The sequence below is a fragment of the Myiozetetes cayanensis genome, unplaced genomic scaffold (genome assembly GCF_022539395.1).
Source record: "Myiozetetes cayanensis isolate MyiCay16 unplaced genomic scaffold, myiCay2020 scf197, whole genome shotgun sequence".
Lineage (NCBI taxonomy): Eukaryota > Metazoa > Chordata > Aves > Passeriformes > Tyrannidae > Myiozetetes > Myiozetetes cayanensis.
Window position 1 is genome coordinate 44,927 of NW_026087408.1, and position 27,956 is coordinate 72,882.

Genomic DNA, 27,956 nt, shown 5'->3' on the forward strand with positions numbered 1-27,956 from the left:
TTGTGAAATCACTCCATGGGCAGCTGGGATGATTCCAGGCAAGCAAGCAGTGTAATCAGCCACACATTTGAAAGTTATTCTGGTTCATTCTTCCTCTTTTTTTAGATGCCTCTTTTTAAACCCTTCTTTTCAGTGTGTTGAATGAAACTGTGCACACCCTCCCAACTGCATGGTGCATTAAATGATGGGAGTGAAGCCAGGGCTCTGTTCCCAACTGGTGCTGTTGTCACCCTGAACGAGGATCTTCTCCTTGGTTCCTTCGTGTCCACAATTCCCACAATTGTCCCTCGAAATGCTGACCTGAAATTTGTCTGGAGCTTTGCTGCTGCTGTAAGTAGGAGTGATTTCCAAAATTCTTTATGCTAATGCTTTAGTATATGAATAATGGGGGGGCTTCTTTATTCCTCTTTCTGTGTTCTGAAAGAATCATTAAAGCCCCAGGACAGGATTTGATGAAGGCACTTGGGCACACAGTACCAGCCTCGTTTTTGGCAGTGCTAGGACAGCCATGGGGTGCTGTGTCTTCACTGTAGAGTTAACTTGCTTAAAAGGATTTGTTTTCCATAACTGGAATCATTTTTCCTATGGTCAGGCTTGAAATTTTCCCACTTGCAGGACAGATTGCTTTTGCAATTATTTTACAAGTGGATTAAAGCACATTGAGGCTTTCTAGTGCACTTTTGGGCAGGGAGGGAGAGTGAGACTGAAGTCCATCAGAAACATTTATTCTAACAATACTGGAATGCTTTTTTCCTCCTTTAACTCTTACATGTTTAAGACAGACCATTGTCAAACACCCTCTTCTTTCACTTAGCAAGGTCTCCTAAAGCAAACAAAGCACTGACTATTTTAGCTGAAAGTGTATTCACAATAATTTCATGTCTCAGATACTGTGAATCACTGGTTTTTTGGGTTTTTTTGTTTTTTTTTAATTTATAGAGTCTCCAAGCAAAAGCAAATGGGAGGCCATGGCCTAAGAAGTGGATTATATCAGGCTCTACAGCTGCAGGCAGCCTATCATGGAATGTGGGAACTTTACCTGGAATATTAATTTTCCTTTTGATCAGTAGGAACATTTGAACAAGTCCAGTCAAAACGAGATTCTGTGAAAGGGTGACTTTGTTTTCAGCAGTGAGACTTGCACCAGAAGTAGTCTAAAAGATCATGGTTTTCAGATTGAGGCCCAATAAACCACCAGAAATGTAAATATGAGGATAGAGGGGCAGAACCACAACTGATACAAATCTATAGAACCTTATAGATTTTTTCCCCCAGCTGAGGAAGTGGACCACTGTATTTAACATCCATTAGTGGTGTATTCAAACAAAATTAATAAAAGATCAGAAGCATGATTACAGTTTCTAAAATTTCAGCCCCCTCAGCACTTTCTGATTTTTATGCACTTGATGCACCTCTGTTTTATTGATGCCCTTCCTGTGGTGTTTTAATGCACTTCAGGGTTCTGTTGAAGAAGAAGGCTTAAGTGTTGAAATTCTTGTGCTCTTCCCCAGAACATGCCCATCTGGCACTGCCACAGTCCAGCTGGAGTCAATATTAGCACTGGAATTTTCTGTGATAGTTGAGCTACAGTTTTGAAACTTACCCATAAATGTAGCCCCCAAACCCATACTCAGCCACACAAATAAAGGTGAGCTGATGTTCAGGATGGGAAGAGATGGTTGAAAATCAGGTTGGTTTCACGTGTACTTTACAATTGATGGATTTTTGTTAACATTTTGATGTAATTTAATCAATCAGTGCCTGGCATATGTGGAGTTGGTGAATACTTTTAGGCATAACCAGGAGGGTGAGTGAAAGTTCTTCCCAGTCAGTCCCATTAAAGCATGATTCCCCTCAGAGGAGAATGTCAGGAGAAAGGATCTGGATGCAACCTGTGAGAAAGCTGATTTTTCTAATCTCTAGGAAGAGACTTTGCAGACTGACAAATCTTCAAAAGGAAAAAAACCAAACTCCTAAGTACTGGTTTGTTGCTTAAGGAGTGGCAAAAGTGAAAAGGGAGCAGAATGAATGCTGATAATGGACATATTAAAGAGCAAGAAAGGAGAATTATTTGATAGCTGGAGGGATAATTTAGCTCTAGGGACATCCATGGATGAAAAATCCATGTGCAGAAAAAACTGCATCAGCAAAGAAACCACGCACAGAACAAAGAAACCTGAACTGATAAGATGGGTTTGCTCTGAGTGAAAAAGATTGGGCTGGCAAAGAAATTGAGGCAGATCACAGTAAAAGAAGATTTTGTTTCATTCCCCACTATATCCCTGTATTTCTTGTGCTGTTCATGGCAGGGCCTGGTTTTTGGAACCTTTGCAGCCCTCGCATCACTTTGTGTCAAATATTATGGGCTTCCAAACAGGACTGAACACTTGGACTGCCAGCAGATCTTGTTTGAGGGAAAATATGCTTAAATAAGGGGTGGATCTGGGGTTCAGCAGAGGTCCTGAAGCTTCTGACAGCTGGAATTTCAGCCACAGTTCCCAAATCCCTCAGAAACCGAGGATTTACGTTCATAAAGTGATGCAGAGAATGGCAAAGGTCCATTATTTGTCCTGCTCTCCTCACAGACTCATTGTGGGTTTCAGGCTCTAATTCAGTGGCAGATTCATCTTCTCCATTGCATAAATGCTTTTCTTTATGTGTATTTTTATGCAATTAATGTGGAGCTTAATAATTTTAATTTGATTTGTGAAGCTTAAAATTAATTTCTTTGTGTCTTTGTTTTGGCACTACTGCACTTTGCTTCAGGTGAGTGTTTAGATTTAGGAAATGGCAATATACGAAATTTATGTAAAAGCAATAAGTACATATTGATATATGACAGACAAACCACTGAAATTATAACCACAAGTATTGTCATTTATTACTCTGCAGGGGAATTCTGTTGGCCCTCATCACAATAAATGCCTGGAATAAATCCCTGCCTGAATTCTGATGCATTAGTAACATTATTTTGCAGGAGTTATCTTGAAATTGCATTGCTTTACTTGTGAGAATCTGCCCATGGGGGTGAAAAATTCCAATATAGCCAGAGTAATTTTGGAAGTGCATTTCCTTGGGAGATAGCATGCATGGAGTACCTATTTTATATATATATATTTATATATAAATATTTATATATATATATATATTTATGTGTGTGTATATATATGTAGTCTAACTACCTATCTACTTGCAATACCTATCTCCCTCACTAATGTAAAATTTACATTACCTTGATCTGTAGCAGCTTTATTTTTAATCCCTAAATATCCAGGCTCTTCACCCTGATTTTTCAGCACATGTAACTTTCTCACTTTTATGATGAAATCACAGCAGTTAAAATGTAAATGGCAAACAGAAGCAACACTGCTCCAAAATGCCACTGGAGAATATTCTGCTTAGTTCTGAATAGGTCTTAATTTTGAACTTGTTTAATAATGGTTTGGCTTCCTTTTACATACTTTAATGACATTTTGTTTATACATTTATTTGATGACTTGTCCTCTGTCAAACAGTCACAGGAGGTTCTTCACTCATCCATTACTTATTGCTCACACCCAGGCTAGAAACACACTTTTAATATAATTTCACTCATTTCCTCAATGATAAAATCAGGATTGCACACTCTACATGGTTTTCTCCTAAAGAATTATGTTTTCCTGATTTCTTCATGTTCAGAAAAAATTCTTATAAAGCAAAGATCTCATCAGAACTTCAGTCTGGACAATGTCCCGTGGCCATCCTTGTGAAATCCTGGTTATCCCCTCCATCCTTGAGGGCAGCTGCAAGCCCTGCAGACTGAGCCGTGTTTGCAGACTCCCAGCTCTGGAATTTGATGAGCTCTGCACGTTTGGGTGGGTTTTTTCCCTCTGCTACCTTGCACTTGTATTTGATGGCAAAGCCTGGGTGCAGCTTAAATTATCATTAAATTATTTCCCAGGGTTCAGGGGTGTGGGACAATCCGGCTCACGCTCTGGAATTGTTTCTCACCGATTGCTCCTCCAACGCGCTGTGGTTTTTGCAGTTCTCGATTTGTCTCCCCCTTTAGAGCGCCTGATTTGCCATTTTTGTTCCTGTTCCCCGAGGTGTGATCCCAGAGCTTGCTGCAGAACAAACTGTTCCCTTAGCAAAGGGCTGTGGGAGGTGTCTCACCTCTCTTCATCTGCAAAGCTCATCACGGGCCGAGCGGTGCTGCTGCAGTGCCTGCCGTGTTATTAATGCTGCTCTCATTGGGCCAATCAGTTTTAATTAGCACACTGCCATGGAACAATCTCACAGAATGCTTTGTGGAGGAAAATTGATCTGGCTTTAATGCTAATTAGTTTGCTGGACTCCCTGCCTTCTAAATGGGAATTGATTGCTTCCCTTCAGCCTCTCCTTCTTTCCTGTTCACTAATTCTCCCATTAACTCTCTTTCTCTTTTTTTTTTTCTTACATGATTATTTTTTTTTGGGTGTCCCTGTGTCTCCCTCAATTAATTCTGACCATAACCCCATCTTTTAGTGCAACATGAAAAGAACGGGGCTTTATCCCTTGTCAGAGAGAGCCTTCCCAGGCTGGGTTTCACATGGGATTTGTTGAGTGCCAGTAAACTGCAGAAGAGTGTGACAACGAGGTCAATAAATGGGAGAGTGAGCAACAGATAAATCAAGTGCTCCTGGCTGCTCTTAAAAAAGCTCCCTAAAATTGGGATTAATTTGGCTAATTGTGAACAACAGCAATAATGCCTGAAAAGCCTGAAAATTCCAGCTGTGTAAATTGACAACGTTGTTCTGGTTCAGTCATGCTGCCTGGCTTTTAATAGAAAGGGAATTAATAGGCAGAGACAGAGCTGACTGCTAAAACTTTGCTCTCTTTTGTTCTTCCTTTCAGGAATAAGGGACAAGTTGCAGGATTTGAGGGGTGGCTCCAAGGAAGGAGGAGATGCCTTTTTACAGGGAGCCCCAGGGGAAACACGAGGAGGATGTGGACAAGTTACTGCTGGTGAGATTCCAATTACAGGAGGAACACTTTGCACAGTGCAAACCAACACCAATTGGAATAATCTGACTGTATCCCACTCTTGGACACTTTTAAGGTTCAGCTGGACAGGGGCTGGGCCATCTTTTTTGGAACAGGAAAGGATGGACAAGGTGATGCTTGAGGTCCCCTTCTAGACTGGTGTTCTATAATATAATTTCTTTGGGATAGTTATAAAAACCAAACCCAAACCACAGACAAACAAACAAGAAAAACCAACCAAAAGACCACCAAACCCCCAAAGGATTAAATTAAAATTTTATCTTTTTCATTTGCCTTTGTTTTTTTGACAGTCACCACTCATGTCTTTTCCTGGACAGGTCAGTATTTGTTTGTGCTGTCGCAGTGCAGATGATGGGAATGAAGCAGGAGAAGAATCTCTCTTATTGAGCCATCAGTCCTTGTCCATTTTTGCTTTTAGTGGCATTAGTCATGTTCAAAGGTGAAGTTTTTCTCCCACTTCTTAATAAAATAAACATCCAAAGGCTGCTATAATTTGATGAATGCATCTGTGTCAGAGAAACTCTCAGAGACATTATGTGTGATGTCAAATCACTTTAGTAGAGACACTTCTAAACTGTGTGCTCACTGGCAGCTGAAAATAAAGCAGCCATTTGAACTTGGGTAAAATAAACTATTACAATTTTTAGTAACAGACTGGGCCATGAGAGGATGTCTTTACTAATTATTACCTGATCAGCATCGTGTTCCTTTTCATGTTCCAACAAAATTGCTGAAGGAGCAATTAGGACTGCACCCTGTTAGTGTTTGGTACGTCCTGAACAGTTTTTTACTGAGATGATTTGGTCACATCAAAGTCTTGATTTCCCTTCCATCAGGATGTATCTTCATTTTATACCAAGGAGTGGTTATCAATTCCCAGCTCTCCTCCTCTGGATGTTAAAATCCCTAAGGGAGATGTTGAAGATGTGCTGGTTTATCTCAGTCTGTAAATCAAACAGTGACACTTATTCTATTCTAAGATATAAAGTCTCCAGTTGTAAAAGGGAGGGGCCACACTGAAAATCTCCTTATTCATTGCAGTTTGTGACTAAAGATTCCCACACCTGGCTTGTCCTGCAGGAAAAGCTCAAATTCTCTAACCAAAGGCCTGAAATCTCTAAATACTGACTAATTTGGCAAAACAGACACATCCATGAAACTTGTAAGCAATTATCTTCAGCTTCTAATGTTAAACTTATCCATATTTTGACATAGATGAAGTCTTGGCCCCTTAATAAGCTGCATTTTTAAACCTTTGAATACAGGTTATGTTAAGGACATCTCTCTGCTTCTTGTAGATCCTGTGAGATGGGACTGAAACAGGTCAGGTTTGTCCAAGTGCTGCTAAACTTAACTCTTCTATCCCTATGAAAACCCAGGATTAAACTTGGGCACTGCTGGGAGGAAACTGTCAGGAAATTTTGATTTTGACCACAGGGTATCATTAAAAATATTTTCCCTGCTGTGCCACACGAGGTTTGATTAAATATTTGTTCAAACAGCCTGAGTTTCCCCAATGCAAGGATGGGATGTGAATATATCAGTGTAATTTGGAGTAAGAAAAGAATTGGCCCTTTGAGGCATTGTTTTGTCTGGTTGGGAGCTCTGTGTGACGGGCCCATCTCCCATCACCAGGGAAGAAGATTGTTCTTTTAATGGCCTTTCTCTTCTCTTGGTGCAGAAGGATTTTCATTGTGGGACCCTGTAGTGTCACTAACAGAGAGTGAAATTAGAAAGTACTGGCCAGCCTACAGATGCATTAAATATTTATGTTTAAAATGTAAATATGTGTCCACACACCATTTTAAAATTAAAAGAAATCAGGAGGCTTCAGGAATTTGTTTGGTTTGGTTTGGTTTGGTTTTTGTAATAGAAAAATACTGTGCTGCTATTCTGAATTTCAAGGTGCTCAGAGCTGATGAGGTTTTTGGTTGGTGGTTCAATGTTTTAATTTGCTTTAGAGTGTGATTTTTCACAAGTGTTTTATTTGAAAATGTGTCCTGTAGCAAAACAAGTTAATTTCTCCCTTAGAACGATGTACACTTTGGGTTGTTCTTTTTTTTCTCTAAAACCTCTTATTCCCAAAGAGCCTTTGAAAACAAGGAATGAGCTCCTGATGAAGTGAAATGGAGATTTTATTGATCCTAAGGCTTGTTTGCTTAGAACAAGGCAGAAGAGTAAGAAGAGAAAAAGAAACAAACACTTGGGCAAATATTCAACAGTGCTGATGCTGCAACAAAAATGTGGTGACTGACCCTTGGAATACAGATTTAGGTTGAGGGCTGACACAGGAAAAGAGAAGCTAGATGCACAATTACCATTTCTGGGTGTATGGATTGCCTAAAAACACAGGCTGCTGAGTTTGGATGTAGCAACTCAAGAAATAAAATCACTGTTGCCCAAATGAAGTGAATGAATCTCGTTTGTTTCTGCAGCTCAAGCACAACAGTACCTGATTTTGCATCAAAAAAAGTCAGAAAGGAGTGAAATTAATATAAAAGATCCAGGTTTGCAAGTTATCAGCTAAGAAAAGGTGGGAGAGAGAGACAGTGTCATTGTAAAGAAAAAGGTTTTTAGGAATCTCCATTAGAGATTTTCTTTCAGAAACTCTAGTCCTGCATGCAGTATTTTTGGGGAAGGAGGGTATCTGAGAAGTTACCACAGTGTCTGTGTGCTGGAGAGCAGGGAGTGAAGCTTTAGGATGTTTTCTAGTACTGCTGTTTGTTTTTATACATAATATTTATTTTTTCTTCCTGCTGTGTGAACTTTCTATATTATAAACAGAAACATGCATGAGTGGGAGGGGTTTTGAAGAGAAGAAGTAAGAATTTACTTGTGTGATGATGTTTAGGTAAAAGATACTTTATTGTTAGTTGTTGTTTGGTGGGTTTTTTAATTTATTTTTATTTTTTTATTGCAGTGATAGCAGCTATCTTGTCTTCTACCAAGAGGAAATCCTCCAGCACAGGGCAGAGTATCCCTCCTTTCTGAATGTCAAAGCTCCTGAGCTCTATCCTGTTTGTTCCATGTAGTGTTGCTTTGGGGTTTATTCCTGGGACAGAACCTCAGTTCTATTTGCCCTACAGGAGCACTTTCACTGAGGTGCCCCTTTATGTTTCAGCTGCAGAGATCAAAAGATTTCCTGGAATTTATTGCCGTGTCTTTCTTCTCAGGGTCTCACAAACAGGAGAGGAACGTGGGAAGTGTTTGTGTCTCAGAGATTGCAGTGAATGAGAATCTGAGTTCCTGCTGAGACAGGTAAAGAACAACTGAAACACGAGGAGAGAGAATAACTCATCTTTATTCTCTGCTTTGTCATTTGCTTGTTAAGCAGATGTCCTTCCAGCTGTATTTCCCTTTTCTCACGACTAAGAGTTGTAGGAGAACTCGCACAGTTCTGTCTCTCTAAAGTTTCTGAACTCACCTGTCTAGAATAGCAGGTCAGGATTGTAAAAGGATGGGATTTTGGATGGAATTCTGAATGAAACTGAAGGGAAATTTCTGAAGAAACATGATTCATGCTTAAATATTTTTTATTTTTATTTTTTAATGTTTACCTTGAATTAAAGGCCAGGTTTCAGAATGTTTTTACACTAGGTTGAAAAATATTGATGGGAACTACGTTTGAAATGATACTTTCTGTTCGTTTCCTTTCTTTATTATTTTCTTTGCCTTATTAATGTCTGCAAATCTGAGGTGCTGTTTGGAGGAGTTTGGTCCCAGATTCCCCAGGGAACACTTTGGTTTGACTTGCTTGTGTTTCACGGGCCTTTCTGAGAGTTTTATCCCATCAGATCTTTTACTGTAATATCAGCCTGTCAGAGGGGATTTGGGGGTCCATCCCCTCCCCACCAATTAAAATGGAAGTAATTTAGCAAGAGGAGGCCTTGCAGGATCACAGCTGGCAGCTTTCATGCAACTTAGGCTGAAGTTGGAGATACTGCCTATTTAAACATGAAAAGGTCTATAAAATGTCCACTGGACTGCATTTAATGTGCAGCACAAATCAAATTCCTGGACAACCAGATCTGTGCTCCTGCTCCACTTGCTATAAGGCAGTAATTCATTTTCCATTCATTTTCACACAGATTATACTTTCTTGAATATCGAAAAGAAAGGAGTTGGAATCAAAACCTAATCCAGAATTTGCAGCAAATAACAATAACAGCTTTTTGTCTTTCTTAGTGCCATTGATCTCCTGATTTGGACACAGCTCTGTAATTCCTTTAAATTTAAACTGAGTGACACAGCCCGAGGCTGAGCTGGGATTCAGCTGCACCCTTCTCTGAGCAGGAGTTTGGAAAGCAAGGGAGTCCTTTCTGCCCCTCCTGACTCAAAGGTAAGGCTTTTTAATAACTTTTTCTCAGCCTCCCCTCTCCTGTGACAGGGAGAGAGACTCTGGGGGCAGCTGAGCTGTGCCCTGCACCAAACACATTTATTTCCTGAAACATTAACTTGGTTTTCTGCAGACTGTTTTAACGTTTAGAGTTGAAGGTTTTCTCTCACTTTTGCATTGCTGGATAACTGTAATAATGCAGAACATATCATAAAGTTCACAGAGAGATGTAAGTCTGAAACAACGTTACAGCTCAAAAAATAGAAATGAAGCAAAGTCCAAAGAGAAAACTGCCAATGGAAATTGGTAGAAATTGGATATGTATGTAAATTACAAAAACTAATCTGCTGAGATTCATAGGGCAAATAACTCCAGCTACTGTTACTTGGCACCAAAGAGAAACATCTCATTGGAAGTGCAGCTGCTGGAGAAATGAACTGATAAACATAAATTGAACAGGAATGGCTGCAGGCAAACTGGAGCATCAAACAGAAGGGGAACAGGGAAACAAATGGTGTTTGTACACATGTGTGTGCCTGTGTACAGGTGTTATACACATAGAAACATCTGAAAGCCTCAGAAACAGAGGGGATTGTCAAGGATCCCCACCCAGCAGGTTTCCCAGGTGAAAATCCCTCAGCCACTCTGCCCAGGGATGGAGCCAGTGCAGAACAGGGCCCTGCTGCTGCTCAGGATGGGATGCTAACTGTGCTCAGAGGTCAAAGGGATGGAAGGATGAAATCAGGCTCTGAACAGATTTCATGCCCCTGCTGTGAATTGATTAATTTAGGACTTTTTTTTTTTTCTCCTTTTAAACACAGCTACTGAAATTTCCTGTATTGCTGGCAGAATCAGAAGATAGCCTGTAGCAGCATTTCTGCTGGGTGAAGGATGAGCTCTCAGTCCACTGTCTGTGCCAGACCATCATCAGCACGTGGAGAAGTGGGCATGAGAGTTAACAAGGCTGATTTTGTCACTGAGACTGTACACTCAATAAATCCAAGTTCTTTGCTAAAGAGGAGATTTCTGAGCCTCCCATAAGTAAAGCACTGTTGGCACTGCCAGCTTCTGATCACTGGTGTGCAGTGAAACCTGTTTCTTTTTCAGCTTAAGCATTCTCTGATTTCCAGGTGGATTCTGATGTTGTGCTTTGCTGCCTGAAGGGGGATGGATAGAGGGGCTCCATCCTCCCAGATGGAAACCTGATCCCCTTTCTTGATGGAGCACTGGACACAGCGTGATGTTTGAAAAGAAAATGTCATTTTTGTGCCCTCTGAAGGTGGGCTGAGCTGTGCTGCCTGCCCTGGCAGGTCTGAAAGCTGGAGCACCAGCAGAGGAACTGAGGTTGAACTGCAGCAAAAGGGTTGGTTCATTCAGTGCTCTCAGGGATGCTCTTTGGTGCAATTGCCACCTTGGCTGGGTTGGTTTTGCCCTTGGTGGAAAGGTTGTGCTGCCAGGAATTGCACTGTTCCCATGGAATTGGCTGGGTAAAGGAAACTGGGAGTGATCCTGAGTTTGAAATGGGAAGGGAAATGGGATGTGGTTGTTGTTGGCACACAGGGGAGGGGAGAGTGGAATGTGTCCCTCTGTGTGCACTTTGTTCTAGGAGAGAGAAACCAAGGGCTTGGGTGAATTGTAAAAACACAAGCTGAGAAATGCTGACTTTGGCTGCATGGGATGAGTTCAAAAGTTTAGCTCCATCTCACAGAAAGGTTGCACTGTCTGCACTGCCCTCAATAACCTTGCTAGAGTGATGATTTTGGTTTTTTTAACCTTCTGTCTCTAAAAGCCTTAACAAGATATAAAACAAACACCAGAAACAGCCTTCACTGCATTTTCCAAAGGTTCTTTTGTGGCAAACTTTTTTTGCCCGGGTTTCCTTGCAGCAGCTGAATTCTGGTGTATTTTCAAGCTGTCCTGTGGCCTCTTTGGCTGCTGTGGTCACCTCTTTGCCTCCCAATTGAAGTGGCTGTTTCCACATTTCTTCCCATGTTCTGATGCAGGGGAGGAAAGAGGGCAAAGTGTCAGTCAATTGGACAAATTGTTGTTGGCTCAGCTCCAGGCTGCTCAGAGCCAAGCAGGCTGATGGCATTCAGTCTGAGACAGTAATCCCCACAAACCTGTAGATATATATATATATATAAACAAAAGGAAAATGACAGCTGGAAAGTACTTTATTGTTACAAAATAATGTGCAAGCTGTTTAGTGTTGAAAGGTTTTCATATCTGACTCTTTCTGGAGTCCAAGGGAAGTGATGTTTTATACAAATCATACCAGGTCCCTGGACATTATAAACATGTAAAAAAACCTGGGCTGATGCCAAAGTTGTATTAACCAAATCATTCAGAATGCAAAAACTACATTTCCATTGAACTCCCTTTTTACAGGTCTGGTCTACTTTGGTAGAAAGAGGAAAAGTCAAAAGGAGATGATCAGAAACAGTTGACAGCTGGCTGAATGTTATGCTTATCTTGAACCTGGATTGACATTTAGGAAACAGTGTTAATAACCAGAGAAGAGAACAGCATAATTTCAAATCTTAAATATTAATTAAAGTGTTACAAGGCTGAAAATGTTTCACTAGTTTTGTTTGATTCAGTTCTAACAGCATTAACAGCCTTTTCTGTTCAATCCTGGTTCTATTACTGTGTCTTTCTTGTATCCAAAAAAAGACACCGATATTTTATCTCACTTTTTTCATCAACAGCAAAAAATATAGAGAAGAAAACGAGTGTTTCCCTCAGAGTAAGACTTTGAATCCCTCAAAATATGACCCTGAGAATGCAGGAAGGCTCTTGAGTCCCTATTTTAAAAGAAACACATCATTTTAACCTTACCCACTGGAACAGCTTTATTCCCACGAGCACTGACTTTAAGAGACTAAGAAAAAAACACCTTGAGAATTTAAAGAGGTGGGAGAGGAAACATCTCCTGTCCAAAACAGCCACAGTGAATACAGGGGGGGATGTTTTGAGTAGTGCATTTCACTGGGGAAGGTGGGACTGGGAATGGAGTTTGGAATGTACTTATTCTTTTCAGGCAGAGCTGCCAAAAAGAGGCTGAGATGGTGGGTCTGGTAATGCTCATTTAGAGCTGTTTCTAAACATCTGCCACAACTGTACTCTGATATCCCACAGTATTTGCCTAATCAGCTGAGTGATTAATTTATTCCTAACCTTTATTCCAGCCTGTTTCTGAAAGGAGCTGCCTTTGGGCTGGTCAATAATGATCCCCCCAGCAGTGCACCCAGCAGGAGCTCAGTTGGTTCTCCTTTGACCACTTTCTCTTGGTGTTTTTTCCTTTGTTTTGTTGAGAGTGCAGAAAAGGAATATTTCAAATGGAGCTCATTGGATGTTTCTGGCAGAGCAGCCTTTTGGGAGATGTTTTGATTCCAGGGCAGAGCAGCTTCTGTAAGGAGCTGTTTGGCTCAGCACAGCTTCTGAACTCCAAACAGGGGGAAAATTACAAAATGACTGCTCCAGTGAGTCCAACAAGGACAAGGAAGAGAATGTGAACAAGCCCTGGGAGACAGAGCATTGGCTGAAATTGCCCTGTCAGTGCATGTGCATGACACACAACTTCAGCATCACTGAGCTCCTGGGCAAGCCCTCAAAAGGTACTCGTGGTTTGGGTTTGGGGTGGGGGTTTTTGTCTTTTTCTTTTTTTTTCTTTTTTCCTTTCTTTTTTTTGTGTGTTTTTCATTTGTTTTGGGGGTTTTTGTGCATTTTTGTTTGGCTTTGGCAGGTTTTGTTTGTTTATTTGTGAGGATTTGTTGGGTTTTTAATTTCCTTTTCTAAAATTACACAAACATGATGCAGTTCTGCTGCTGAATTTGTGCAGGGATGCACTCTCCCCCTAACAAGTGTTGCTTTGTTAGAATTATAAAGTGACAGCTGTGCAGATGTACAAGGGACACCAGATATTTATGAATGTTCCCTTGTGGACTTCTGCTTGTTCCTTCCATCACCTTCCATTCCACACCAGTAAATTAGAGGCCACTGTCTCCTTGGCCCCCTCCCTTCACATAATTCACCTTAAATTGGTGTGCCTGGCCTTTGTTTTCTGCTCCATAAAAAGCATCTCTGTCTTGCTGGAGAGTGTTTAAGAGGCAAAGCCAATTTCTCGTTTGCTTCAGAGGCAGAGATGCAGGGCTGGCCAAATATTTCCCCTTTGGCAAATATTGCAGTCGTGCTGGCAGGAACGGGGCTGAAAGGGGCAATGGTTGGAGTGATTTTTTGGGGTGCTGAAAGGGGCAATGGTTGGAGTGATTTTTTGGGGTGCTGAAAGGGGCAATGGTTGGAGTGATTTTTTGGGGTGCTGAAAGGGGCAATGGTTGGAGTGATTTTTTTGGACTGGGATTTGAGTTCTTCTTTGGGTTTTGACTTACAGTCATCAGCTCAACAAATGAAACCTGAGAAAATGGAGCTGCCAACTTATTTCCAGGTTACTGTGGAGGCTGAAGAGAGAGAGAGACCCAACCCCCTGCAGCAAATGGACATTTTATTCTGTGGGACTGCTAAAAGGAGAGAACAGGAGGAGTTCTGGACCAAGGTTGTTTCAACTCACTCAAATGTGAGTAGCTGCAATACCTCATGGAGTGTGTGGAACTTCAGCCACTGAGAGTTAAAACATATTTATCCACTTAAAATACAGCTTTTTGAAAAGAATCACACCTCCATCAGCTCTCTTCTGGATTTCCTCTTTCAGGTTGAAAGTGGAAGAGAAACAGACTTCCAGCTTTGCAGGATTTCAGAAAAAACCCAAACAAACTGAATAAAATAACCCAAAGACCCCCTCAAAACCCCAATTAGCAATTGCTAACTCAGCATTCAGTTTATATTCCTGGGTATTCAAAAGGGTCATCCTGGCTCAGAAAAACAGTCCTTCTGTGTCAGGATTCTGTTTCTGACAGGTAGAAAACAGAAGCCAGGGGAAGAATATAAGAATGGGGTTAATAAGAGGTGTTACTGGGGTGTTGCTGTGTGTGGAGCAGAGCCCAGAGTCCCCAAGTCCCCACCAGCTTAATTTTTGGCAGAAATTTGTTTATAAAATTGTTTATAAATTACAAAATTATTTATAAATCCATATGATTTATGGCAGTGTATATATAAATATGTGCATCCATGTAATATGTTTATAATTATTTCTGTGTCTTATAAAAAAAAGATAATAAGCCTCATCTTTTAGTCCCATTATTCTTTATGTTTCTTGCAAATGTTTCCTTAACTCTGCTTCCTTGCACCAAAGCACTATTCCAATATTCCTCTGGGCTTCTCTTTTCCACCTTTCAAAATCTTCAAGGTAGAAAGCAGGGAGAAGAAAGGGAGAGTTGCTGAGGAGAAGGAGGAACCCTCAGAAAGTTGATTTCCCTTTCCATTTAACCTTTTCTGTGGTGTGAAGAGTGTCTGTGTTGCACAGTAAAACAACATTTGGGTCACAGATTGCTTTTTAGTCTGTGGATTTTCCCAGTAAGAGAGTTCTCACTGCCAGTTTATCTCATGCAGGATGACTGCTGTAAAATTCGACTTTTCAGGCACTGTGAGCATTAAAAATATTTTTAAGGGATTTTTGTTTTGGTTTGGTTGTTTGTTTTTTAAAGGTAATTGCTGTTTGATCGAATCTGATCTCAGGCTGCCCCTTGGAAATTGTAGTTCAGTTGTTTATTTCATTTCTTAGCTCTTTGGTTGGTCTTCACTTTCCTCATGGGTAAAAATAGCCCCCAAAAGACAAAATGAGGACATAAACCAAGTCCACTGGATATTCCAAATGTTATTTCCTGCTTACTGTTAAGATTAGATCTTTTTTGGTGGTTTTTTTTTTTTTTTTGGTGTAATGGGTAAAATGTTATTTGGGTATGTAATGGGTATGATGTTATTTGTGTTGGGATCATCTTTGGACCTGGTGTGTCTGCTCCATCTCTGTAAATGACACAGAAGTGTAACAATCCATCTTCTCAGCTGCAGGTGAGAATATAACCTTACCAGATCCAGCAGGATAGCCCAGCCTGGAACAGGAACAGGAGATCAGGGAATAGGTGGGTGACACACAGGAGAAAACAGTAACTGCTGTACAAACACCTAAATCCTTTTATTTTGGGGGCTGTTCGTGCCTGTGTGTTCTGCTCTGGGCAGCAATATCCCTTGAGATCAGTATTTAGTACTTAACTAACAGGAGACTGAAGCACAGCTCTGGCCAAAGCATCCCCAGCTTTGATGTCCCTCCAGTGGCAGTCTGGGAAAATGTGGATTGATTTCCCTGGAGCAGACCTGCAATTGTCTGCAGTGATGATTCTGGTCAGAGGAAGCTGCTGGGAAACTGCTTTGGTTCCCTTTCGGAGGGGTGGCTTCGATCCCATCCATCTTCTGGCAGGGCTGGGAACTGCCAGCACTTGAAGTTGGGATGCACTGACCCTTCATTCCCTCAGCAATTGCTGCAGAGAAGATTGCAGGAGGTTTCCTGGGTTCAGCTCGGTGCAGGTTAAAGATCAGTGCTGGGTGAAGATACGAGGCAGGGAGAGCAACTTCTCTTCTTTTCCAGTCATTCTGAAAGGGGGTTGTCTGCAAGTGAATTGTTTGGCTTATTTGAGAGCAGAATTCCAGAACCCCATGAGGAGTGGAGAGCTCATTTGATAGGTTGGTTTCTGGAGGTTTTTTATATGAGCTGAACTGAATTCTCTCTCTTATCTGTAGCTGGGATTCACCTTTCCAACAAGCACAGTTGTCTGGGGGCTTTTTTGTTGTTTGGTTTGGTTTTTTCCCCCTCATGCACAATACCTACCTTGCTCATTTTCCATCCTTTGCAAAGTTAAAAGCTTCATCTGCGATTTTCTTCTAAAACAGTAGCTCCAATTCCTGCATGTGGCCCTTTTTTTTTGGCTCTGATATAATTTTTCTTACATTACTTCCTGATAACCTCTTTCAGATACATCCTAACCAGTGTTTGTTTCTAGCTCAGGTTTAAAACTGGTCCAACAATTGTAGCTCTAGTGGGCAAAGCACAAACTTCTCCTAAACACTGTAAGAATGAATTCCACTATTTCTATAAAACAGGAAATCAAGTTTCATATTTTCACATTTTTTTCCAGATTTATATAGAGCAGAGTTTGATTCTCTGAGGGTGAATTATAGGCCTGTGTTTTGGGTGATTTTACTTCACGAAATTTTCTCTCATTTCCAGCTCTCTGATTTAGCACATGTAAGATGTAATTGCAAAGTTAGAGGGCTTCTTTTTTTTGTTTGGTTGGTTTTTTCTACACCTGCTTTTAATGACAGGTAGGAAAAAATGTGTCAGCCTTATGGTCAGCTTGGGAAAAGAGAAGGGCTGCATTTTCTGACCATCACAGAGATGAGAGTTTGGTGATACACAACAGTTAGCCAGAAGCAAGAATATTATTACCAGTGGAAACTGAGAGAGAAAGGTACAAAAAACCAAAGAGAGAGATGCTGGGATGTGGAGTAAATTATTTAGTTTGCCTCCAGGCCCCTGAAACAAACCCCAGAGCCAATTCACAGACACTGCCCTGAAGTGAGTGGAACAAGTTTTGACCCACAATCATCCTGATCACTGGAGAAATGCAGAGCAGTGATGCTGTTCCAGTGGCCTGGAACTCTGCCCAGCTGTTTCCAGCTTGCAGATTTGCACTGAACACGCCTCCATCCTCCCAGGATAACTCACAGTCCCACAGCTCTGCTGGCTTTAGGTGATCATCATTGGCTTGTTTAGGGACACCTTCTATGGGTCCTGTTTTCAAACCTGGGACAGGAGTTTTTCAGAAGAATTGAGAGGCTCCAAACACGGGGTGAGAGCGCTGGGAAAAGTGGTTTGGTGGCAGCAATGTGCCAGGTTAGTATTTCTGTGCCAGCCCAGCAGGGATCACCACTCAGGGGTGGCTTTTTTACTCCATCCCAGCTCTTGAGTCTCTTCAGGGCTTCATTAAAATCAGTCTGTTCTGGTGGGGCAGTTTTTAAAATAGACCCCACAGCAGGAGGTGCCACCTTCTTCAAGACATCTCCCTTTGGTGAGCCCACAAATCCAAATGGAATTACATGAATCACTGCATGAGCTCTGCAGGGTTGTCTTTAGGAGCTGAACACAGAACTTTGAGATCGTTTTGTCATCACTGAGATCATTTTATGGAGTCAGAGTCACCCAGAGGCCTCTGTGGATGAACAGCACAGGGGGAAGTGTTCCTGCAGTTCCCACCCAGCACAAAATTAGCTGGGTTGGGTTTTCTGCCAGATACCTTTTCTTGCTTTTTAATGAATAAGATAATATTAATAATATTTCTGGGCATATAACACCTCTTTTACTGGCAGATGCTCCCTTCCTTTCTGAGAAAGTTTCCAAACAAGGTCAATATTTTCACGTCCCTTCAACACAAAAATTTCTTCCCTGTTTTTTCCCCAGGGCAGTGAGAATTTTTGCACACTGTTCTGGCCAGCAGGAGCCTGGCTTACCAAGGTGAAGCCTTCCATGAGAAAGCACACAAATATCTGTGCTGCAGCACGAAGCCAACACAAGTCTGTGTTATTTTCAGAAGGCATTCTCCAAACCAAGCAATTTACCTCAGGTAGGTGCCATTTTTCTCCTGTCACCCTCTGTGGAACAAAAACTGTGGAGTCTGACAAAACCAAAGTTTTGCTGTTTGACAGGTGCTAACTTTAGTTTAGCTTCCAATTCTAATTTCTTTTTTCCCCTCTCATGTCCCTAACCTGTTCCTTACCTTTTTGATTTTTTTGCATTTATTTTTCTAGTGTTCCACTCTTTTTGTATCTCTTTTACTGATTCTTCTCTTCAATCTGTCCAAAGGCTCCAGCCAGGTCTCCCCTCACAGTCTCCTCCAGGCTGAACAAACCAAGTGACCCCAGTAAAAGTGCAGATGTTATTCTAAAAAGAAACTTGTCAAAGGCTTATGAAACATCCTGGTTTAATATATTCAGCTGTGTCCTTTGGTATTGCAACAGGCAAAGATTGTGCTTGAAAATGAGTTTGTGTGTGCACAAGTCCAGCTGATAAACTGGGACTGATTTCTGTGATTGCAGAGGGGTGTTTTACAAAAGAGAAGTCTTGGCAGTGTGTTACTGCAGTCATACAGAGCTCTAAAAGAGAGAAAATTGTACTCTAATATTTTTAAAAATAATTAAGGCATTAAATTGCTCCTTTGTTTCTTGCCAAAGGCTGATGTAGATTAGAGAGAGAAAACAGAACGGGGCAAGAAATCCTCTCTAACCACTGAAAGAGTTGGGCACGTTGGGTATTTTAAGGGCTTATTTTGTAATTACAGTATATATTTTTTTTTTACTGGGGTTGTTTCTGACTTTTGTCTCCCATAAGAGCTTTCAGTTGGATTTGTAAACCAGTGCTCTGATCCCATCTGCTGTTTCTGTCTCTGTTGTCTCCATTCCACTGGCAGTTCAAACATCCCTGGGAGAGAAATGTGACAAATTATCTGTAAGCTTTGTCATGTGGCATCCTGCATTTGGCTGCAAGCCAAAGATGTGCTTAGAAATCTCATCAGCAGCTGGAACACCTTGATGGTGCAGTTTCTGGCTCTGCTTTATTTCTCTAAGTATTTCAAATACAAGTCAGCTCAGTGCACCTTTGAAGAAAGATCATGGCTTTTGTCTTTGGAAAGACCTCCTTTGGAAAATGCAATAATGTCAATGATTGTAATGAGAGAAAATTTACTTTTTTGACCCTTAGGTGTATTGTCATTTTTTGTTGATTGCCCAGTAAACTTTGTGTTCATGTATTTTGTAGTTCAGTAACTAATGACCACATTAAATGTTTTCCTGTGAGTAGAACTTTGCAAGTCTGTCTACACAACTCCTCTGTGTATTTTAGAATGTTCAAAGTTATTCCATAAATTTGGTTTTAAGGGAAAGGGCAGCAATATTTAGGCAGCCCTAAAATGGAATATTAAGCAGAGAACACATGAATAGTGAATGCTCCCTTTAGGTTCAAAGTTCTTTTGTGTTTATTACTTGTTAAAAACTGGTGATCTGTGTAATATGAAGCACAAATCTTATGTTTTCTCCTAAGATTAATTAGTTTTGTGGCACATTAATCAAACAAAATCAGAATGCACATTCCTGTGTGGCTTTCAGACATCTCATCTGTTTAACGGGGCCATTTGGAGAATTAAGCTCAGTACAAGTAATTTAGCTGAAGTACAATCCACAGGAGAGATTATTTAGCAATTTACTCGTGTTTGTCTCAGGTTTGTTTTGGGGTTTTTTTGTTTTGTTTTTCTCCCCAGTTATTTATATACATACCTTGGTAGTTTACAACAATTCTCTTCTGCAGCAGAGGAAATATCTCTTTGTGTTGATAAAACTCTCACAGATTGATTGCACTCAAGAAAGCCCCACAAAGCAAGTGGTTAAGAGCAGGTCCTATTCCCTCCCCTTGTTTGACACTCTCCCTTTGCATCTCATTCCTGAGGAGAAGATATCCCCACTAAGGTTGTATCCCCAGATTTCAGCAGTGTTGTTCAGGGGCTGAAATGCATTTGATTCACAAGAAATTCCCAGTAACAAGCTAGCCCGTGTTTCAGAGGTGAACTCAGTAAGGGGAGGTACTGTGCATTTTTTGCATTTACCAGTGTTTTTCAAACACAAGTAAAAATGTAAATAAGGATAATAACAGCACTTTAGAAGTCAAGCTATTGTTTGACTTTATTTTATCCATTTAAAAATGTTATGTCCAGCGTTGGATATACTTGTTTAATGAAGTTTTGATCTCTTTTTAAGAACATCTCACTATTGCAATATGAAGTGCCTTGTAGTGTTGCTCCATTATCCAGATTTTAAGCATAACTTGAACAGACTGCAGTGTGATTTCTGTATTAACTACTGTGACTGTTCATTTTGGTTCTCTCTTTTACCCTTTCTCATCTGATATGCCCTAGCATCTTTAATTTGGTTTTGTTTTAGTGCTTAGATATCTATGTCATTCCTCCCTTTCTACAGTGTTCTTTGGGTTATAAAAGGAAGTTCTCTTGACTTTTTGTTTTCAACAATACAATTTTATCAGATAGCTGGAAATGCAGAACATTTAAACAGTATCTATATCATGAGCAGTCAAAGAGTCAGAGGGCTGTGGGGATGCCCAAATTCGGTGATGGTGCCTTCAAGAAAAAGTAAATGTCAGATAAACATTTAAGTTCTGTCAGTAGAAATTAGTTCTGAAATAAAAATTCCTTGCACGGTGCTTTTGGACTTCTCTTCCCTTCCTTGCACGCTGAGCCTGTGGCAGAGCTCAAATGCCACTGGGGTGCAACCAAACAGGGCATTTTATTGAGAACAAAAATCCTAAACAAGAGCACTGTTCTGCACTTAGGACGTGGAGTTTCCCCAAGACCAGCACTTGCCCTCAGATTACTCTTGCACCTCAAACTGTTAAGTCAAAGCACAAGGTGGTTTTAGTGCCAAGGAGACCTTCTTGGTTGAAAGAATTGCAACTATAGCAATTCCCCTTTCATCAGAGTGGAAAACCTGATTTATTTGTTAACCTAAACAAGGTTTCTGTTCAGATTTCCTTAGAAAGAAAGTCAATATCCTTTCCCAATGCTTAATCCATTCCATATTGGAAGCATTACACTACGTTAGCTTTGCACAAATCACGTTGTGGTTTTGGTAGAAAAGAGTTTATGTGGTTACTGGGAGAAATAGAAATGCAAATAAGAGTCTGTGTTTTGCTGATGGTTATTAATTCCTGTGCCTTTCAGTGGGATAGCTGGAGAATTGGGTTAAGCTTCTGGGCATGAGCACAGCAGGTTTCTGTATTTATGCTGTATAATCTATATTTTCCCTTTCTTTGGAATCTTTGTTTACTTGCCAGGCTCTCCTTTGTGGCCTCCTTTTTACCACTGCACTCCGGGCTCTGCTCTCTCCTGTTGTTTCCTGGAGCTGAAGGCAGAGAGAGGGACAAAAGAGGGTGTTGTTCCCATGAAGTCGTTATGACCTGTTTGGGGTTGCTCAAGACTTGGCATTTTAAAGTTCTGGGGGAATTTCTTTTCAGTGTTTGTTTGTTTGTTTGTTTCTTCATTTTAAGGGTGCAATTTCTCTCTGTTTCCTTTTCTACCTCTGAGTTTTATGCACAACAAATAAAGGAAAATGTGCATCCTGTAGCCCACCCAGACAATTGCGTTGGCAAATTTTGCTGGCTTTTGAAAATGTCTGTGAATTTGTAACTTGCAGAAGGGACGTGAGATCTTGGGATAAATGCATCTTCAGATCAGGGCACATCCCTTTAAAAATCTGAGTATGGATAATTTGCACAAGTTCTGGAAAAAGCACTGCTCTCATGTAACTTGGAGAGCCTCTTGTCTGTAATGGCTCCACCCCTGTGTGCTGATGTTATTTAGGAAACTTGACCTGCACATGCAGCATTAGTAATAACCACATGTTCATTGTGAACTCTCATTTTGGGAGACAACAAATTCATTTTCTTTTCAGATTTCTACATTTATGTAAATGCACGTGAGTAAGAAACGTGTCTGTTTTGTTTTCTGGATGCTTTTTCCAATCTCTCTTCCCCAGTGGCAGTGGTTGATGAAAAAGATTATTTTATTAATTAAACATTCAAAACAATGCAGTTTGTTGCTGGCAGCCACTTGTTTGGAATAATCTTCCATGCATCATAACTTGCCATCTTTGTATTTAATTGCTTTTCCCCCCTCCTTCTCTTCCTCTGCAGCATCCTTTGAAAAATCTCTCCTGACCTTTCATGCTGCTTTTGCATTTAATGTCATTTCAGTTAAGAAATGCTTAATTACTAAAATAATCGCTTCTGCTTTTAATCTGTTTACGTCCTTCTGCCTGGCTCTTGTTCTCCCAGGGTAATTTCTGACGATGGCAACGATGCCCGTGTTAAGGGAGCAAATGATCTCTCCCAGCTCTTCCTGGGACTGTTCACAGCTCACCCTTCAGTCTAACAGGAGTTTCAGTGAAGCCCCGACCAAGACAAACCCATTTGATGTAGAAGAGGTGTCAGGTTTGGGGTCGTAGAGGTTTAAATATCGGTCAGGTAAGAGAGAACTTCCCTAACTTCAAGTGAATGGCCCCATTTGAAACAGCAGGGAAGATTACAGCTCGCTATCCAGAGAGGCATCGAGCATGGATGTGACAAACCCGTGGGGAAAAGCAGTGGATTAACACTCCTGAGAGCAGTCACCCACGTGCAGCCCGATCTGAACCCTCGGAGAGATCTTTATCCAGCCCCCCATGTGCAAGGGGCTCCAAACAATGAGTGGGACCAACCCCCCGTGCCTCTGAACTCTCTCCTGGGAACAGACTGCCCTCAGATTGACAGCTCTGTCCCTGCCAGCAGAAAGTGCCTCCCTGACATTCCTGTGCTGCTGACAAAGGAGCTCAGAGAGTCAGCTCTGTCAGAGCAGACAGATGTGAAAGAGATGGATTAGATATGACACGGTTGCATATCTGAAATAAGACAGGAGTAAATTGCACTTCTCTGAATTTGCTGTGGCCACACGTGTGACTGAGTGCCACTCAGCTTCAGCAGTCAAAGCTCAAGCAGGTTTTCAATTATGCCATTTTTTAAATCTTCAGGAATGATCAGATACTGATATTTTGTCTGGCAAAACCAGTCACAGGCCACTGAAGATAGATATAAACTGGCTATATCTAAAAACCAGTGGCAGAAAAATCCCTAAATAGATAATGGAAAAATGGTGAGAAAACTGAGATTGCTTCCTCTCTGTCTGCTTCTCTGCTCCAGAGCTCTGCTGATCCCACCAACATGAGTTATCAGCCTTTAGGAATCGTCAGTGTAGTGCTTTTTCTGTGCACCCATTTGCAGAGGCAAGGAAATGAGGTTCTCAGAGTGAGACATCTCAGTTTACACATCTGCTATCTCTGCTAGTTCTTCCTTCTTTTTTTTTTTTTATTTTAAGTCAACCTGGTGTTTTTGCCGTGAGTTTATTGAGAACCTAATATGTTACATTCACAGATTTTTGGCCCCAAGATGACTCCATTTTACAGAAGTTAAAAAGAAGCACGTTTACAGATCCAGCCTTGGAAACCTTCAGATTCCCAAACATCAAATGGCCTCTGACTCAGTGGGTTTTCTGCAGATGGAGGTATGTCATCTTCATTTTCCCATCTATTTGCTGGGAAAGCAAGGGGTTTGTGGCAGTCTGAGAGAGGGGACCCATCCTGAATAACCCCAGAAAGAAATGGGGAAACTTGGGCTGCTCTTCCCCTCCTCTGTTTTGCACTCACTGCTCTAACCCTGGTGTTGAGACACTGTGGTGAATCTTTTAATGAGCTTTAGCTCATTGATCACCTCTTGGCTGCAGCTCCAGAGCAGTGCAGCAGGGAAATTCGGGTCCTTCAGGGAAGAGGGTTCTTTACACCCCTTGTCGAGGCTGTGGCTAAATGTGACAAATTAGTTCTCAGTTTTGTAGTTCATTTACAGGTTTGCTTAATCACAGACAGAATTGTTGAGAGATTTTTATTCACTCCCACTTGGGCTACAATGTCAATAGGGAAAATGGCTTCTATTATGTTCTGCTTGCCAAGGTTATTCTCCCACACTAAAAAAAAGATAAATGTTTGAAAATAAAGTTTGTCAGGAAGCAAAATAAAGTAGTTGGCCTTAGCAAAAAGAGAAGTCATGATCCCCCTGTGAAGTTCTTAACTTCCTGTAATTTAGCTTGTAGAAATGTATTTTCATAAAGTGCAGGCTGCTGAACATTTGGTGTCTCCTCGTTTAGCACAGAGGATGGTCTGCATTCATTGGAGATCACATCTCAGGCAGCCTAAATGTGATCACAGAGCAGTGACACAGCAGCAGCCCCACGAGCAGCTTTCTTGCTTTGCAGAGTCCTGACCATCTTGGCCACGCTCATTTCCCCACTGGAAGAGCTGCCTGCTCCTGAGGGCAGCCTTCATTAAAAAGGTGAGTGCTGGAAATCACTGCCAGCAGATAAAACAGGGCAGAAGGGCTGCTGAGGGAAAATCCTGCAGGTCTGGGAAGCTGCAGGCACTTCAGTGGTGGATGTTTGGGAGGCACCTGCCAGGCAGGCACACAGGGGGTTATCGGGCAATGATAATGCAGGGACATGAAACCGTCTCTTGTGTGCCCAGAGCTTTCCTAAACTGCTGAATTGACTGGAATTCGGTAGAAATGAATCCAGTGGGAGGATCAGTTTCTCTTAGGATAAGTTTCTGTCGAGAGGCAGCTGAATGCAGGTCTCTACAGCACACTGAGCTCAGGGCTCTTGCCCAGCCACTGCAGCAGTGCTGAGGGATTTGGGCTGACTCGCTTGATTTGGGCTGATTGGAAGGTGCAGCACAGCCAGGGACTGCACCAAGGGACAATTTTATCTCCATGTCCAGCCAAGCCATTAAATGTAGTCCTTTAGTGCATACAAAGCACTGTGCTAATTGTGAGGGGCTGTTCAGTGGGAACTGCATTAAAGGGCTCCATTTGTGTGGGGAAATATTCTTGTTTATGGGTCCCTTACATAGTTAATGTAGGACTGGTTTGATTCTTGCAAGTCTCTTTCCATCGTTCTTTTTGTGACTGGAGTTAACTCTACAGAGAGAATATCTGGGTTTTTTGGTCATTTCCATCTGGTTTTGTGTATTCCAAGTGATTTTTTACCTCCACAGAGGAAATGTCAGAATCTGCTGAGTCCATCTAGCACACTGAGGTATTCAGTCTATTTTTCAGCCAAAAAATGTTATTGAGAAGCGTGCAGATCATGCAGACAATTTCAAACATGGTCAGTTTAGGTTCACTTGTCCATCCTTGCCGAGTGGCTCATGGTTTTTTATGGTTAAAATTGTGAGCATTCCACACAAGACAGGTAAGCCCTTGGCCCAGTGGTTAGTTGTTCAGTTTACTGGCTCTCAGCCTAATTTTCTTATAGGATTTGTTTTGTAGTGAAGAATTTAAATTAGATATGTGATGCACACTTTGTATATTCAGTTGACTATTTAGGTAACAAATGGGGCTATAAACTCCCTGGTGTGTTTAAATAAACTTGTCCTTTGTCCAGTGTTGTCAAAACGGAGAACACTTCCACAGGGGAAAAAAAAAAAAAAAAAAAAGAGGCCACTGTCTCACTTAGCAGGATTTCCCAAGCTTCTGCAAATCCAGGACACCCAATCTGTTAGCTAAGGACTCACATTCTTTTAAAGATTTCCAGTGATTTATTTTCAGTGTCAGTGACAGCATCATCATTACTGTGAGATCCAACTGTACCAAATGTTACTTTAATAAATCATCAGCCCTGAAAATCAATACTCCAATGAATGGAATCAAATGAAACTCTTTCTGTTGCACAGCTTCACTCACAAAGTCAAAACCTGTGCTGTCCAAGTTCATAAAATTTCCATCAGCTGGTTGGGCCAGAGCCATCAGACACAGTTCCCCAGGCTCAGTGTCAAACAAACCTCACCTGTTGATGGATTTATTTTCTGTGTGTCAGCCCAGCAGTGTGTCTGGGATGTTATATTATGGCATTTGCTTCCTCTGAAGTGACATGAACTGCTGCTTTATTTCATGGCCTGAAAAGGCACTGAAGGTTAGGGCTGACCTGCCTTTTTCTCCTTGGGGAGTCCTGGCTTTCCATCCTGAAGAACCTGTCTCCTCCTCCTCCTCTACCTCCTTTTAAACCTCCTCTTGCAGAAAAAATAGCAGCTCTATTTGTTTGGGTTTGGTTTGTTTTGTTTTTCCAAGTTTGGTTATTGGCCAAGTGCATGGCACAAAATGAAATATCTGTGTCTGTGCAGACGTGTTTGTCATCTGTGTCAGGACGTTGATGTTGACACGTTGGAGTTGTTGGCAGAATTTTTTGGTGTTCCCTACATTTGCCTGCACCACTGGTGGAATATTTTTGTGCTGCACTGGATTTATTGCTGCTGCCTGGAAGTCTGGTGGAATTGGTGGTACTTTCTCCTCATGTTGGCATTACTTCCTACCAGTGATAGGAAAAAACCTCCTGGGACTGAGAAACTTACACATTTGTACACCTTCTGTCACACATATAGTATATATATAATATAATGTTAATTGATCTAATAATCCAGTGTCTCACATTGTCTGATTGCTTATGTCTTATTATTTATGAAATTTAATGTCTTATTATTTATGAAATGTAATGCTGGCTAGTCCAAGTCTAGCACTAAGACTGAATGCAGATAAAATACCTATACCAGAATGAAAGCAGATTACTTCTCCAGTAAGACAATGGAGTGTCTTTTCCTGCTTTCCATCATCATTAAATGCAATCTAAATCTTTGTGTGTGTATATATAATATATATACCGCCTTATATATTATGTATTATTTTGTATATTATATATAGCATACATAATATGTATTTGTACATAAAACTTTTTGCATAATTTTTATATGTTACTCAAAGCGTTCCTACAGCAGCAGTAACTGGAAACTCTTAACTTTGTAAAGCAAATCCAGTGATCCAATGAATTTCTTAATGTGAATATACTGTAAATCTCCATGTTGCTTTGGCATCAGTGCAATGATGCCATTGTTTTAGTGATCGAGGCTGTTAAACCTCGTGAAGAAAATCCAGACAGCATTTCCTTTATAATCTCCACGTCTTCCTCTTTGGTTACATCTAAATGTTCAATTTTCATCGACTATTGTTTTCAACAAGAGCATTTAACTGACCCTCGAGGTGAAGCCACAGGCAGCAAGATTAATTTTTTTATTCTCATGTTTTCAGCTTTCAAGCTTCAGTTTTAATTTGACAGGAAATACCCAAAATCTCGGGGAGCAGTTTGCACTCATTCAGCTGCAGTCAGAAATAGTTTCTTGGGTGACTTCAATGCCTCTGTGCTCAAACAGCTGAAAGGAGGCTGATTTTGCCAGGTAAGGCTGATCACTTTATTTTAGGATCTTCTGCTTCCTTGTGTTCAGCTCTCATCTCTCGCAACATCCTCAACCATAAAAGCCCGAAAGCGCCGGTGTTCCCTGAGTGAGTTCAGTGCCCTGGGGAGAGGCAGAGAAATCCTTCACCCGCTGTGCTGGGCTGGGGTTAATCACACACGGCATTTGGGGCTTTCTTCTCTTCTCGGTGCTTTGCCGAACCGCAGCAGCGTCAAATGGTAAGTTCAGATCCATGTTCCCGATCGCTGTGGCATTTGGGATGGAATTGCATCCTTTCCCGCTGCACTCATTATCCCGCTTACAGCTTGGAGGGGGAGGAAGCTCCCCCTGTCTCGCACACAGGGAGGGAGCAGCAAAGCCCCTCGATGCCAAAATGAGAATCAGATGGTCTGTTCTGTGTTTGGATCGCAGATTAAATCTCTGCTTGCCGGGACAGGGATGCCTGGAGCGCCTGCAGACTCCATGGGGCGGGTACAGCTGCTCTTTGCTGCCTGCTCCCATCTCCAGTGCCTGGCTCTGCTGTCCTGGAGCAGTGAATTGTTCCTCTGTCCCTCCCACAGCCTGCTCCCACTTGTCTTTGGGATGGAAAGAGCTGCCTCGGGGCTAGAGGAACTTTAAAGGGATACCATGAGCTCTCAGAGCCTTGCAGATTTATGGGGTTGTTGCTGGACATCAGAAGTCTGGGAACTTAATGGAATTTGCCTCAGGGCTG

At 41.4% G+C, this 27,956-nt stretch overlaps 1 long non-coding RNA gene across 3 annotated transcripts; it reads left to right on the plus strand.

Moving 5' to 3' along the window:
- The first annotated feature begins 226 nt into the window (after positions 1-226).
- Positions 227-27,956, plus strand: LOC126639436 (uncharacterized). 3 transcript variants are annotated; one of them, XR_007628792.1, is made up of 11 exons: positions 227-330; positions 940-1,026; positions 4,880-4,983; positions 8,196-8,280; positions 9,208-9,361; positions 12,814-12,975; positions 13,749-13,931; positions 17,766-17,928; positions 23,331-23,460; positions 24,097-24,281; positions 27,251-27,956. It is a non-coding gene; the product is annotated as an uncharacterized LOC126639436 (long non-coding RNA). The 3 variants fall into 3 exon arrangements; XR_007628791.1 differs by having other exon boundaries at positions 27,275-27,956; XR_007628793.1 differs by lacking the exons at positions 227-330; positions 940-1,026 and adding an exon at positions 3,782-3,848 and having other exon boundaries at positions 4,873-4,983; positions 27,275-27,956.